The following is a 14,424-nucleotide window of genomic DNA, read 5'->3' on the forward strand; positions in this document are numbered from 1 at the left end:
CTTCTGTCCACGCTTTCTGCTCCCAGTACCCTGCGGCGCCTGAGATTTGCTACCTTGGACATTCTGCTCTGCAGGCTTCCGTACCCTGACATACGTACCCGCTCTGGTCCTCCTTTCTAGAGATGGCTCGTTAGTTGCTGCTTCAGCTCGCACGCTTGCCCTAGCCCTGTGGCGCTTCTCCGGGCTTGTCGCCTCTTCCTCGTGCCTCCTGATCTCATTCCCGCCAGTGCGGGAAGAGCTAGAAAAAGAGTAGTCACGAGCCTGGTTCCTCTTTGGCGGGAGGTCGCGGACAAAAGCAGTTCCCTTATGCCATGAATCCGACCCAGCCGACCAGCTACTGAAACTGCTTGATGAGAAAGCCGGCCTACCCTGTGGTGGCGACTTCCTGGTTTTGCGTGGTTCTGCCCGAAGCCACTCTCCCCATTGCTTCACTTCACCACCTTCACCCTGGCATCCTTCATCCGGATGAACCAGACACCCGCAATCAAAACAAAAATGAGGGATCTTTTCATATTGCAGGTCGAACCACGAACCCTCAACATCCTCGTCTGAGCTTCTGAGGTTTACACCCCGCATAAGAGGTTGATCAACTCTAATTTCTGCACGGATCCTCAGGTCCTCGCCCCAGGCCATACCATCCTCATCAACTTCTACCGAGATAAACTTCCCGACCCAATTCCCAATCAGTTCTCCATATATCCTGTTCATCTTATCCAGTGGCAAATCCAAAACCCTCACCCACACATCCAGGGAATTGAAAACCATGTCCGACGGTCTGATAGAGCCATCAAACTTTTGCAGTAAGATGGGATTAAAATCAAATTGCCATGGACCATTACGCATCACATGCTTCCAATCTCCCTCCGAACTGAAACGGATAACAAATCTGTTATCTCCAATGTCCTTGAACAGCGCAGTCCTGTGGAGACCCCAGGCTTTCTCCATGGCCCTCTCCAGGGCACCAATCATCAGTCGCCGTGGGGAACAGACTTTGCCGACAACCGCCCAGCGAGGTCGCGGCGCAGAGGACGATCCGATCTCGCCGATCACAAGCCCAGTGGCCTCCTTATCCGTCAACATGAGATCACCCATCCGTGCAGACAAACCTGCAGCCAGATCGTCTGCTCCCTTCTTCGCCGGAGATCGCGAAGAAGTCACCCGCGGACGGCCTCCCCCCTTTGGCGGCGACCTCTGCTCGTTCGCCATGCAGTAAAAAACCCGAACCTGCTCCTCGCCCCCGCACAGCAGTTGCGAGAGCACCTCTTCCAGCCAGCGATCAACCGAACTCGCCGTCGAGATCAGTCCCGCCGCCGGAGACACACCACCCTCGAGAGGAAAACCCTAGCTCACCACGATCGCCTCCCGATCGCCCTAGCGTAACTTCCGCTCTTTGGTGGACCCTATCCCCATATGTTGAACAATTGGTACTTGTATATGTTGAACACTTTCAAATTATGATATGTTCTATGAAATTATGATATTATGGTCAAACCGTGTTATAGCTTCTACATACTATTATATAGTGGGATGCTCCTATAATCAGTTATACAGGCCAAAATAAGGTTTTAGGCTGTCAAAAAAAATTGCACACTTCAAAATTTGAATACACATCATAGAAATCCTGGGGCCACCCCTGACCAGAGTTCGGTTGGGCACCTCCGATCAGGGCGCGGTCAAGGGACACGTTGAGCCGTTGGGCTCGGTCGTGTGGAGATCAATCTAACAATGTCGACGAATTGATTTTGCTTGACCAGAGTACTCCTAAACAGATTTCGCAAAAAAAAGTACTCCTGAACAGAAACAGAGGGCGGAGATTGGAAGCCTGCTTGCAGTGCTTAGTACGAGGACGGGCGGCTGGGTTCCTTACCGTCGACGAAGTACTCCGACGAGGACGGACGGGCTGATGGGTACGTAAACGTCCGCGGTCCGGGACGGATCGAATACCCGTCCGCGTCAACCTCCAGCTCCACGGATTTGGGCCGTTCCGGTCCGGGTCGAGCCGGCCACCGTTGGTGCTCCACAGATTTGGCAGAGGAGAGGCAGGGAGTGGATGGAGGGAGGAGTCCCCGTTGGTGTTCCACAGCGCGAGCTGAACCTGAGTGAAAGTGGGGAAGAGAAGCTCGTAGGCTAGCTTGTCTGTTCCAGATGCAAGCGTCTCGCATTGGAGAGGGTACGTGGGCGCTATGGTTCTTCGTAGTCCCTTTTTCTTAATTTTGTTAGCGACCGAATAAGCGTTCTGCGTTGCCAGACCAAACGCTTAGGTGATAAATGAATTTGGGATACTGGGGGCGCGCCGGGCATGGGCACGGGAGGAGCAAACTGTGGACGGGGGATCTCCAACGGGGCGACCCATCCCACGACAACGCGTCCGGCTGGGTCCAGCCGGACAAAAACCCGGCCCAGCGCGCGGACCCATCCCTAAAACGGATGGCCGCGGCGTCCGGAACGACGCAAATCCGGCCCAAATCTGGGCCGAGTTTGCGTGGCCGCGGACGCGAAAGGCTGGTCGCTCGCGTCCGCCCCTTGTCCACCCCTGGTCCGCGTGTCATAGACATAAACATTTGTTTTCATTAAAAAGAACCCATTACAATTTTTTTAACTACTACTTCTATCCTACTACCTACGGGGCCGGCGGCCTCGCCGGCGTCTCCTCGCCGACTCGCCGTCGGGGCCGTGGATTTCACTCGACGCGGGCGGCATGTACGCGTGAGGATTCCACTCCAGCTTACCAGCTGGGTGGCACGGCGGCGGCGGCGGCTTCGGCGGAGGCCTTCATCCTCCTCCTTTCCGTCCGCGCACCTCGGGCGAGCTCGCGCTCCGCCTCCTGTGGCGGAACCATCCGCTTCCCGCATACCTCAAGCTTCTGCAGGGCGGCGCGTTCCACAGCGGTGCGCGCCTCCAGGCGGACGCGAGCGGGGGCCTGGGCCTCGTGGTTCTCCTGCCGCCGGCGCATGCGCTCTTGCCGGCCGCGCTCCGCCGACGCAGCATCCTCCCGGGCGCGCCGCTCGGGCGAGGGCATCTAGATGAGGTGACGGGCTGCTCGCATAGCGATCAACTCGTTCTTCTGGCCGAGGAGGTCGCCTAATCGGCGGCGGCCGGCCCGCCAGGTGGCCTCGTGCTCCTTCGTCACGCGCGTGAGATCGGCGAGACGCTCCTCGATGGAGGCATTGATATTCGCCAGCGCGAGGTCCTCCTCGTCGACGGGCTCCTCCGCGGCCTCGTACCAGCCGTCCGCGGTCTCGTGCCAGCCGTCCGCGGCCGCCTCCACCATCTCGGCGTCGCCTGCCTTCTTTGCGCCGCCTCGGCAGTGACGCGGAGCGCCTCGTCGTCGGCGACTGATACGTCCAATTTGCATCACTATTTTATATCATAATTTACTGTTATTCATTGATATATTTCATATTTGGACATAATACTTATGTTATTTCATCTATTTTGCATGTTTCATGATTATTGGAGGATCAAGCACCGGAGACAGGATTCTGCTAGAAAAAGCACCGTCAGAATGCAATATTTCGGAAGATCAACAGTTGACGGAAATTATACCAAAAATCCTATTTTTCCAGATGACGAAGAGAGCCAGAAGGGGGAGCTGAGGGGACCCGAGGTGGGCCCACCCCATAGGCCGGCGCGGCCCAAGGGCTGGCCGCGCCGCCCTGTGAGGAGGGGGGCCCACAGCCCTTCTCGCCTCCTTTTCTTCGCGAAATCTTTCGTCCCGAAGACCTAAGCTCCAGAGGGTACCTCACGAAGAGTTACAACCGCCTCTGCGGGGCGGAGAACACCAGGGAGAAAAGAGCTCTCCGGCGGGCTGAGATCCGCCGGGGAAATTCCCTCCCGGAGGGGGAAATCGACGCCATCGTCACCGCCATCAAGTTGGACATCATCTCCATCACCATCATCATCATCTTCATCATCATCACCGCCGTCTCCACCGCTGCACATCGTCACCGCTGTAGCAATTTGGGTTTGATCTTGATTGTTTGATAGGGAAACTCTCCCGGTGTTAATTTCTACTAGTTATTGATGCTATTGAGTGAAACCGTTGAACCAAGGTTTATGTTCAGATTGTTATTCATCATCATATCACCTCTGATCATGTTCCACATGATGTCTCGTGAGTAGTTCGTTTAGTTCTTGAGGACATGGGTGAAGTCTAAATGTTAGTAGTGAAGTATGGTTGAGTAATATTCAATGTTATGATATTTAAGTTGTGGTGTTATTCTTCTAGTGGTGTCGTGTGAACGTCAACTACACGACACTTCAACTTTATGGGCCTAGGGGAATGCATCTTGTACTCGTTTGCCAATTGCGGGGTTGCCGGAGTGAAAGAAACCTGAGCCCCCGTTGGTATATCGATGCAGGAGGGATAGCAGGATCTCAGAGTTTAAGGCTGTGGTTAGATTTATCTTAATTACTTTCTTGTAGTTACGGATGCTTGCAAGGGGTATAATCACAAGTATGTATTAGTCCTAGGAAGGGCGGTACATTAGCACAGGTTCACCCACACAACACTTATCAAAACAATGAAGATTAATTAGCCGTATGTAGCGAAAGCACTAGACTGAAATCTTGTGTGTCCTCGATAACGTTTGGTCATTATAAGTAAACAACCCGACTTGTCCTTTGTGCTAAAAAGGATTGGGCCACTCGCTGCAATTGTTACTCTCGCACTTTACTTACTCGTACTTTATTCATCTGCTACATCAAAACCCCCTTAATACTTGTCTGTGAGCATTTACAGTGAATCCTTCATCGAAACTGCTTGTCAACACCTTCTGCTCCTCGTTGGGATCGACATTCTTACTTATCGAAGATACTACGATACACCCCCTATACTTGTGGGTCATCAAGACTATTTTCTGGCGCCGTTGCCGGGGAGGAAAGGTAAAAGGCACTCATACTCCGGTTCCAGGTAACTAAGTACTTTTCTGGCGCCATTGTGTGTGTGCTCGAAGCTATTTCCTTTAGATCCTGCAATTACATCTTTTTGTTTCTTGTTTACACTAGTAAGGCATAATGGACAACAATGAGCTTCTTATTCTATTTCCTGATTTAAGACATGGATGGTTTGATCCGAAAATTAAAAAACCCATGGAACATATTAGTATGAACACTTTGAACACCATTGTTGCTAATGCTATGGAAAATTCTAAGCTTGGGGAAGCTGGTTTTGATGAGCATGATCTTTTCAGTCCCCCGGGCATTGAGGAGGAAATTTACTTTGATGATACTTTGCCTCCTATTTATGATGATTATAATGATAGTAGTCTTTTAGTACCACCTGTTATGGAGGATAAATTTGATTATGATTACAATACGCCTCCTATATTTGATGATGAGAATAATAATGATAGCTACTTTGTTGAATTTGCTCCCACTACTACTAATAAAATTGATTATGCTTATGTGGAGAGTAATAATTTTATGCATGAGACTCATGATAAGAATGTTTCACTTGATAGTTATATTGTTGAGTTTGCTCATGTTGCTACTGAAAGTTATTATGAGAGAGGAAAATATGGTTGTAGAAATTTTCATGTTACTAAAACACCTCTCTATGTGCTGAAATTTTTGAAGCTACACTTGTTCTATCTTCCTATGCTTGTTACTTTGCTCTTCATGAACTTGTTTATTTACAAGATTCCTTTGCATAGGAAGCATGTTAGACTTAAATGTGTTTTGAATTTGCTTTTTGATGCTCTCTTTTGCTTCAAATACTATTTCTTGCGAGTGCATCATTGAAATTGCTGAGCCCATCTTAATGGCTATAAAGAAAGAACTTCTTGGGAGATAACCCATGTGTTTATTTTGCTACATTACTTTTATTTTGTATTTGAGTCTTGGAAGTTGTTACTACTATAGCAACCTCTCCTTATCTTATTTTGTTGCATTGTTGTGCCAAGTAAAGTCTTTGATAGTAAGGTTCATACTAGATTTGGATTACTGTGCAGAAATAGATTTCTTTGCTGTCACGAATCTGGGCAAAATTCTCTGTAGGTAACTCGGAAAATTATGCCAATTTACGTGAGTGATCCTCAGATATGTACGCAACTTTCATTCCATTTGAGCATTTTCATTTGATCAAGTCTGGTGCCTCAATAAAATTCGTCTTTACGGACTGTTCTGTTTTGACAGATCCTGCCTTTTATTTCGCATTGCTTCTTTTGCTATGTTGGATGGATTTCTTTGTTCCATTGACTTCCAGTAGCTTTGGGCAATGTCCAGAAGTGTTAAGAATGATTGTGTCACCTCTGAACATGTGAGTTTTTGATTATGCACTAACCCTCTAATGAGTTTGTTTCGAGTTTGGTGTGGAGGAAGTTTTCAAGGGTCGAGAGAGGAGGATGATACAACATGATCAAGGAGAGTGAAAGCTCTAAGCTTGGGGATGCCCCGGTGGTTCACCCCTGCATATTTCAAGAAGACTCAAGCGTCTAAGCTTGGGGATGCCCAAGGCATCCCCTTCTTCATCGACAAAGTATCAGGTTCCTTCTCTTGAAACTATATTTTTATTCGGCCACATCCTATGTGCTTTACTTGGAGCGTCTGTTTGTTTTTTGTTTTGTTTTGGTTGAATAAAGTTGGATCCTAGCATCCTTGTGTGGGAGAGAGACACGCTCCGCTGTTGCATATGGACAAATATGTCCTTAGGCTTTACTCATAGTATTCATGGCGAAGGTTGAATCTTCTTCATTAAATTGTTATATGGTTGGAATTGGAAAATGCTACATGTAGTAATTGCTATAATGTCTTGGATAATGTGATACTTGGCAATTGTTGTGCTCATGTTTAAGCTCTTGCATCATATACTTTGCACCTATTAATGAAGAAATACATAGAGCTTGCTAAAATTTGGTTTGCATAATTGGTCTCTCTAAGGTCTAGATAATTTCTAGTATTGAGTTTGAACAACAAGGAAGACGGTGTAGAGCCTTATAATGTTTACAATATGTCTTTTATGTGAGTTTTGCTGCACCGGTTCATCCTTGTGTTTGTTTCAAATAACCTTGCTAGCCTAAGCCTTGTATCGAGAGGGAATACTTCTCATGCATCCAAATCCTTGAGCCAATAACTATGCCATTTGTGTCCACCATACCTACCTACTACATGGTATTTCTCCGCCATTCCAAAGTAAATTGCTTGAGTGCTACCTTTAAATTTCTATCCTCTACCTTTACAATATATAGCTCATGGGACAAATAGCCTAAAAACTATTGTGGTATTGGATATGTACTTATGCACTTTATCTCTTATTAAGTTGCTTGTTGTGCGATAACCATGTTCCTGGGGACGCCATCAACTACCCTTTGTTGAATATCATGTGAGTTGCTATGCATGTTCGTCTTGTCTGAAGTAAGGGAGATTTACCACTAAAATGGTTAGAGCATTGCATAATGTTAGAGAAGAACATTGGGCCGCTAACTAAAGCCATGATCCATGGTGGAAGTTTCAGTTTTGGACAAATATCCTCAATCTCTTATGAGAAAATTAATTGTTGTTGAATGTTTATGCATAAAAGAGGAGTCCATTATCTGTTGTCTATGTTGTCCCGGTATAGATGTCTAAGTTGAGAATAATCAATAGCGAGAAATCCGATGCGAGCTTTCTCCTTAGACCTTTGTACAGGCGGCATAGAGGTACCCCTTTGTGACACTTGGTTAAAACATGTGCATTGCGATGATAATCCAGGTAATCCGAGCTAATTAGGACAAGGTGCGGGCACTATTAGTATACTATGCATGAGGCTTGCAACTTGTAAGATATAATTTACATAACACATATGCTTTATTACTACCGTTGACAAAATTGTTTCTTGTTTTCAAAATCAAAGCTCTAGCACAAATATAGCAATCGATGCTTTCCTCTTTGAAGGACCTTTCTTTTACTTTTATGTTGAGTCAGTTCACCTATTTCTCTCCATCTCAAGAAGCAAACACTTGTGTGAACTGTGCATTGATTCTTACATACTTGCATATTGCACTTGTTATATTACTTTGCATTGACAACTATCCATGAGATATACATGTTACAAGTTGAAAGCAACCGCTGAAACTTCATCTTCCTTTGTGTTGCTTCAATGCCTTTACTTTGAATTATTGCTTTATGAGTTAACTCTTATGCAAGACTTATTGATGCTTGTCTTGAAGTACTATTCATGAAAAGTCTTTGCTATATAATTCAATTGTTTACTCATTACATTTACCATTGCTTTGATCGCTGCATTCATTACATATGCTTACAATAGTATGATCAAGGTTATGATGGCATGTCACTCCAGAAATTATCTTTGTTATCGTTTACCTGCTCGGGACGAGCAGAAACTAAGCTTGGGGATGCTGATACGTCTCCGACGTATCGATAATTTCTTATGTTCCATGCCACATTATTGATGATATCTACATGTTTTATGCATACTTTATGTCATATTTATGCGTTTTCCAGAACTAACCTTTTGACGAGATGCCGAAGGGCCAGTTGCTGTTTTCTGCTGTTTTTGGTTTCAGAAATCCTAGTAAGGAAATATTCTCGGAATCGGACGAAATCAACGCCCAGCATCTTAGAATCACACGAAGCTTCCAGAACACCCGAGAGTCGCCAGAGGGGGGCCACAGGCCCACCAGACGATAGCCCGGCGCGACCTGGGGGTGGCCCGCGCCTCCCTAGCGTGTCGTCGCCTCGTTGACCCTCCGACGCCGCCTCTTCGCCTATAAAAAGGTCCCTGACCTAAAACCTCGAGACGGAAAAGCCACGGTATGAGAAACCATCCAGAGCCGCCGCCATCGCGAAGCCAAGATCTGGGGGACAGGAGTCTCTGTTCCGGCACGCCGCCGGGACGGGGAAGTGCCCCCGGAAGGCTTCTCCATCGACACCACCGCCATCTTCATCACCGCTGCTGTCTCCCATGAGGAGGGAGTAGTTCTCCATCGGGGCTCGGGGCTGTACCGGTAGCTATGTGGTTAATCTCTCTCTCCTATGTACTTCAATACAATAATCTCATGAGCTGCCTTACATGATTGAGATTCATATGATGATGCTTGTAATCTAGATGTCTTTATGCTAGTCAAGTGGATTTTACTTATGTGATCTCCGGAGACTCCTTGTTCCACGTGTGTAAAGGTGACAGTGTGTGCACCGTGTGGGTCTCTTAGGCTATATTTCACAGAATACTTATTCACTGTTATGAATGGCATAGTGAAGTGCTTATTTATATCTCTTTATGATTGCAATGTGTTTTGTATCACAATTTATCTGTGTGCTACTCTAGTGATGTTATTAAAGTAGTTTATTCCTCCTGCACGGTGTAATGGTGACAGTGTGTGCATCGTGTAGTACTTGGCGTAGGCTATGATTGTGATCTCTTGTAGATTATGAAGTTAACTATTGCTATGATGGTATTGATGTGATCTATGCCTCCTTTCGTAGCATGAAGGTGACAGTGTGCATGCTATGTTAGTACTTGGTTTGGTTGTGTTGATCTGTCATGCACTCTAAGGTTATTTAAATATGAACATCGAATATTGTGGAGCTTGTTAACTCCGGCATTGAGGGTTCGTGTAATCCTACACAGTTAGTGGTGTTCATCATCCAACAAGAGAGTGTAGAGTCTAGCATCTATTTATCTATTCTGTTATGTGATCAATGTTGAGAGTGTCCACTAGTGAAAGTATGATCCCTAGGCCTTGTTCCTAAATACTGCTATCGCTGCTTGTTTACTGTTCTACTGCATCTGTACTGTCTGCAATATTACCACCATCAACCACATGCCAGTCCTGGGCAGCAAGCACTTTTCTGGTGCCGTTATTACTACTCATACTTATTCCTACCACTTGTATTTCACTATCTCTTCGCCGAACTAGTGCACCTATTAGGTGTGTTGGGGACACAAGAGACTTCTTGCTTTGTGGTTGCAGGGTTGCATGAGAGGGATATCTTTGACCTCTTCCTCCCTGAGTTCGATAAACCTTGGGTGATCCACTTAAGGGAAACTTGCTGCTGTTCTACAAACCTCTGCTCTTGGAGGCCCAACACTGTCTACAAGAATAGAAGCACCCGTAGACATCAAGCACTTTTCTGGCGCCATTGCCGGGGAGTGAAGTGCTATTGGTAAGTGGAATTGATAAGGGAAACTTACTGTTTGTGCTGATTTTATTTCTGCCTGCTGCCATAATTCATTATGGAGAGATCTCCTTTTGAATGTTATTTGGAAAATCTGCTACTACTGCAAAGGTAGTGGATGAGGCGCCAGGTGAGGAAGAGATACCATACAAAATACCTATGAAAATTATTGAACGCGTAGTGCGTAACCGTTATACAGGGGATGGAACTGTCCACCCTGGAGATCATTTGCTGTTCTTACATGAATTATGCGGTTTATTCAAGTGTGCAGGTATTGCTATGGATGAAGTGAGGAAGAAACTATTCTCTATATCGCTGTCTGGTAAAGCGGCGCATTGGTATAAATTACTGGATAATGGGGATTCTCTTGAATGGAATGATATTGTGCCCCGGTTTTATTCTAAGTTCTATCCTCCAAGTGAAATTCACAAGGATCGGAATCGCATATATAATTTTTGGCCTCATGATGGAGAGAGTATTGCCCAAGCTTGGGGGAGATTGAAGTCTTTAATGCTCAAATGCCCCATTCATGAGCTTCCTGGTAATATTATTATTGATAATTTCTATGCAAGACTTTCTTTTGAAGACAAGACCTTGCTGGATACTTCTTGTTCTGGATCATTCACGCGCAACAAAGAAGAGTTTAAAAGGGACCTTCTCAATCGGATACAGGAAAATACTGAAGGATGGGAGAACGACAAAGATAGAGAATCAGGTATAAATTATGATTATAAATGCATTGAAGCTTTTATGGATACTGATAAATTTCGTAATATGAGTGCTACTTATGCTCTTGATTCTCAAGTTGCTGCAAATCTTTATAAAGCTTTTGCCTCTCATTATGAATTGCCTAAGAAGAATTTTGATAAGTATCATGAACCGTATAAAGATAAAATTGATACATCTATTAATAAATGTGTTGTAGTTGAAACTGTTGATCATGTTATTCCTGAAGCCTATATTGAAAAAACTCCTTTCCCTGCTAAAATGAAGGAGTACTCTGTTATAAATAGTGCGGTTCATAAAAGTGAAAAGAAACCTATAGAACCTGAAGAACAAATTAAAGTTGAACCTGCTGTTGCGATAGTTAAAGATCTTGTGACTGAAAATGTGGAGGATGGTCATATTATTTTCTGTGAAGATGCTTCCAATATTGTTTCACATCCTAATAAATCCAAACAAGCTAGTGTTCCTATGCTATCTGTTAGAATTGGTGATCATTGTTATTATGGTTTATGTGATATGGGTGCAAGTATTAGTGCTATTCCTTATGAGCTTTACACGGAGATTATGCATGAAATCGGTTCTTGTGAACTTGAAGATATTGATGTGGTTATTCAGCTGCCTAATAGAGAAACTATTTCTCCAATTGGTATTGTTCGAGATGTGGAAGTTCTATGTGGTAAGATTAAATATCCTGCTGACTTTTTGGTACTTGGTTCTGCTGCTAGTGAATATTGTCCTATCATTTTTGGTAGACCTTTTCTAAATACGTGTGGAGCTATTATAGATTGCAAGAAAGAGAAAATTTTGACTAAATTTGCTGGTGAATATTATGAGTTTAACTTCTCTAAATTTACCAAAACTCCTTATAAAGCTGATTTGCCTAATAATGATTTTAAAGTTGAACAGTGTGCATCTATTGTTCTTGCTCCTAATAATCCCTTGCAGCAACATTTGGAGAATAGCGAGAGTGAAGATTTTAGGGAAGAAAGAGATGAGCTTGATGAAAATTTTCTTCGCCAACCTATTCTTAAGCTTGATTTACCGGTGGAAGATCTGGGTACAACACCGCCACCAAAGGAAGATCCTGTCTTTGATTTAAAACCTTTGCCTGATAATCTTAAATATGCTCATATTGATGATAAGAAAATATATCCTGTTATTATTAGTTCTAAGCTTTCAGAGTTTGAAGAAGAAAGGTTATTGGAAATACTGAAGAAGCACCGAGGAGCTATTGGCTACACTCTTGATGACTTGAAGGGGATTTCTCCCTCTATTTGCCAACACGCCATTAATATGGAAGATGATGCGAAGCCTGTTGTTGAACCTCAGCGTCGTCTAATTCCTAAGATGAAGGATGTGGTAAGAAATGAGGTATTAAGACTTCTTGAAGCTGGTATTATATATCCTATTGCTGATAGTAGATGGGTTAGTCCTGTTCATTGTGTTCCTAAGAAAGGAGGAATGACTGTTGTGCCTAATGATAATGATGAGCTCATACCTCAAAGAGTAGTTGTAGGGTATAGAATGTGCATTGATTATCGAAAAGTTAATAAGGTTACTAAGAAAGATCATTGCCCTTTGCCTTTTATTGATCAAATGTTAGAAAGGTTATCTAAAAATACTCATTTTTGCTTTCTTGATGGTTATTCTTGAAGGAGATATGCCCTAGAGGCAATAATAAAGTGGTTATTATTTATATCTTTATGTTTATGATAAATGTTTATATATCATGCTAGAATTGTATTAACCGAAACATTAGTACATGTGTGATATGTAGACAAACAAGAAGTCCCTAGTATGCCTCTTAAACTAGCTTGTTGATTAATGGATGATTAGTTTCATAATCATGAACATTGGATGTTATTAATAACAAGGTTATGTCATTGTGTGAATGATATAATGGACACACCCAATTAAGCGTAGCATAAGATCTCGTCATTAAGTTATTTGCTATAAGCTTTCGATACATAGTTACCTAGTCCTTATGACCATGAGATCATGTAAATCACTTATACCGGAAAGGTACTTTGATTACACCAAACACCACTGCGTAAATGGGTGGCTATAAAGGTGGGATTAAGTATCCGGAAAGTATGAGTTGAGGCATATGGATCAACAGTGGGATTTGTCCATCCCGATGACGGATAGATATACTCTGGGCCCTCTCGGTGGAATGTCGTCTAATGTCTTGCAAGCATATGAATGAGTTCATAAGAGACCACATACCACGGTACGAGTAAAGAGTACTTGTCAGGAGACGAGGTTGAACAAGGTATAGAGTGATACCGAAGATCAAACCTCGGACAAGTAAAATATCGTGAGACAAAGGGAATTGGTAATGTATGTGAATGGTTCATTCGATCACTAAAGTCATCGTTGAATATGTGGGAGCCATTATGGATCTCCAGATCCCGCTATTGGTTATTGGTCGGAGTAAGTACTCAACCATGTCCGCATAGTTCTCGAACCGTAGGGTGACACACTTAAAGTTGGATGTTGAAATGGTAGTTCTTGAATATGGAATGGAGTTGGAATATTTGTTCGGAGTCCCGGATGAGATCCCGGACATCACGAGGAGTTCCGGAATGGTCCGGAGAATAAGATTCATATATAGGATGTCATTTTATGTGAAATAAAATGTCGCGGAAGGTTCTATGGAAGGTTCTAGAAAAGTCCGGAAGAAACCACCAAGGAAGGTGGAGTCCACAAGGGACTCCACCTCCATGGCCGGCCAGCCCTAGTGGGGGTGGAGTCCCAAGTGGACTCCACCATAGGGGGCCGGCCACCCCCACATGGGAGGTGGGAATCCCACCTTTGGGTGGGAATCCTAGTTGGGCTAGGTTTCCCCTCCTATGGAAGGTTTTGGTTTCGGGTCTTATTCGAAGACTTGGACACCAACACTTGGGATCCACCTATATAATGAGGGGCCAAGGGAGGGGGCCGGCCACCCCAAGACCATAGCTTGGCCGCCCCCCTTGAGTGGCCGGCCACCCCCTCCCAAACCCTAGCTTTACTCCTCCACTTCATATTGCCCGCGTAGCTTAGCGAAGCTCCGCCGGACTTCTACACCGCCACCGACACCACGCCGTCGTGCTGTCGGATTCAAGAGGAGCTACTACTTCCGCTGCCCGCTGGAACGGGGAGGTGGACGTCGTCTTCATCAACAACCGAACGTGTGACCGAGTACGGAGGTGCTGCCCGTTCGTGGCGCCGGAACCGATCGTGATCAAGATCTTCTACGCGCTTTTGCAAGCGGCAAGTGATCGTCTACCGCAGCAACAAGAGCCTCATCTTGTAGGCTTTGGAATCTCTTCAAGGGTGAGACTCGATACCCCCTCGTTGCTACCGTCTTCTAGATTGCATCTTGGCTTGGATTGCGTGTTCGCGGTAGGAAAATTTTTGTTTTCTATGCAACGTTATCCTACAAAGTGGTATCAGAGCCGTGTCTATGCATAGATGGTTGCACGAGTAGAACACAATGGTTTGTGGGCGTTGATGCTCTTGTTATCTTTAGTTTGAGTACTTTGCATCTTTATGGCATAGTGGGATGAAGCGGCTCGGACTAACTTTACATGACCGCGT

This window comes from Lolium perenne, chromosome 2, assembly GCF_019359855.2.
Source record: "Lolium perenne isolate Kyuss_39 chromosome 2, Kyuss_2.0, whole genome shotgun sequence".
Classification (NCBI taxonomy): domain Eukaryota; kingdom Viridiplantae; phylum Streptophyta; class Magnoliopsida; order Poales; family Poaceae; genus Lolium; species Lolium perenne.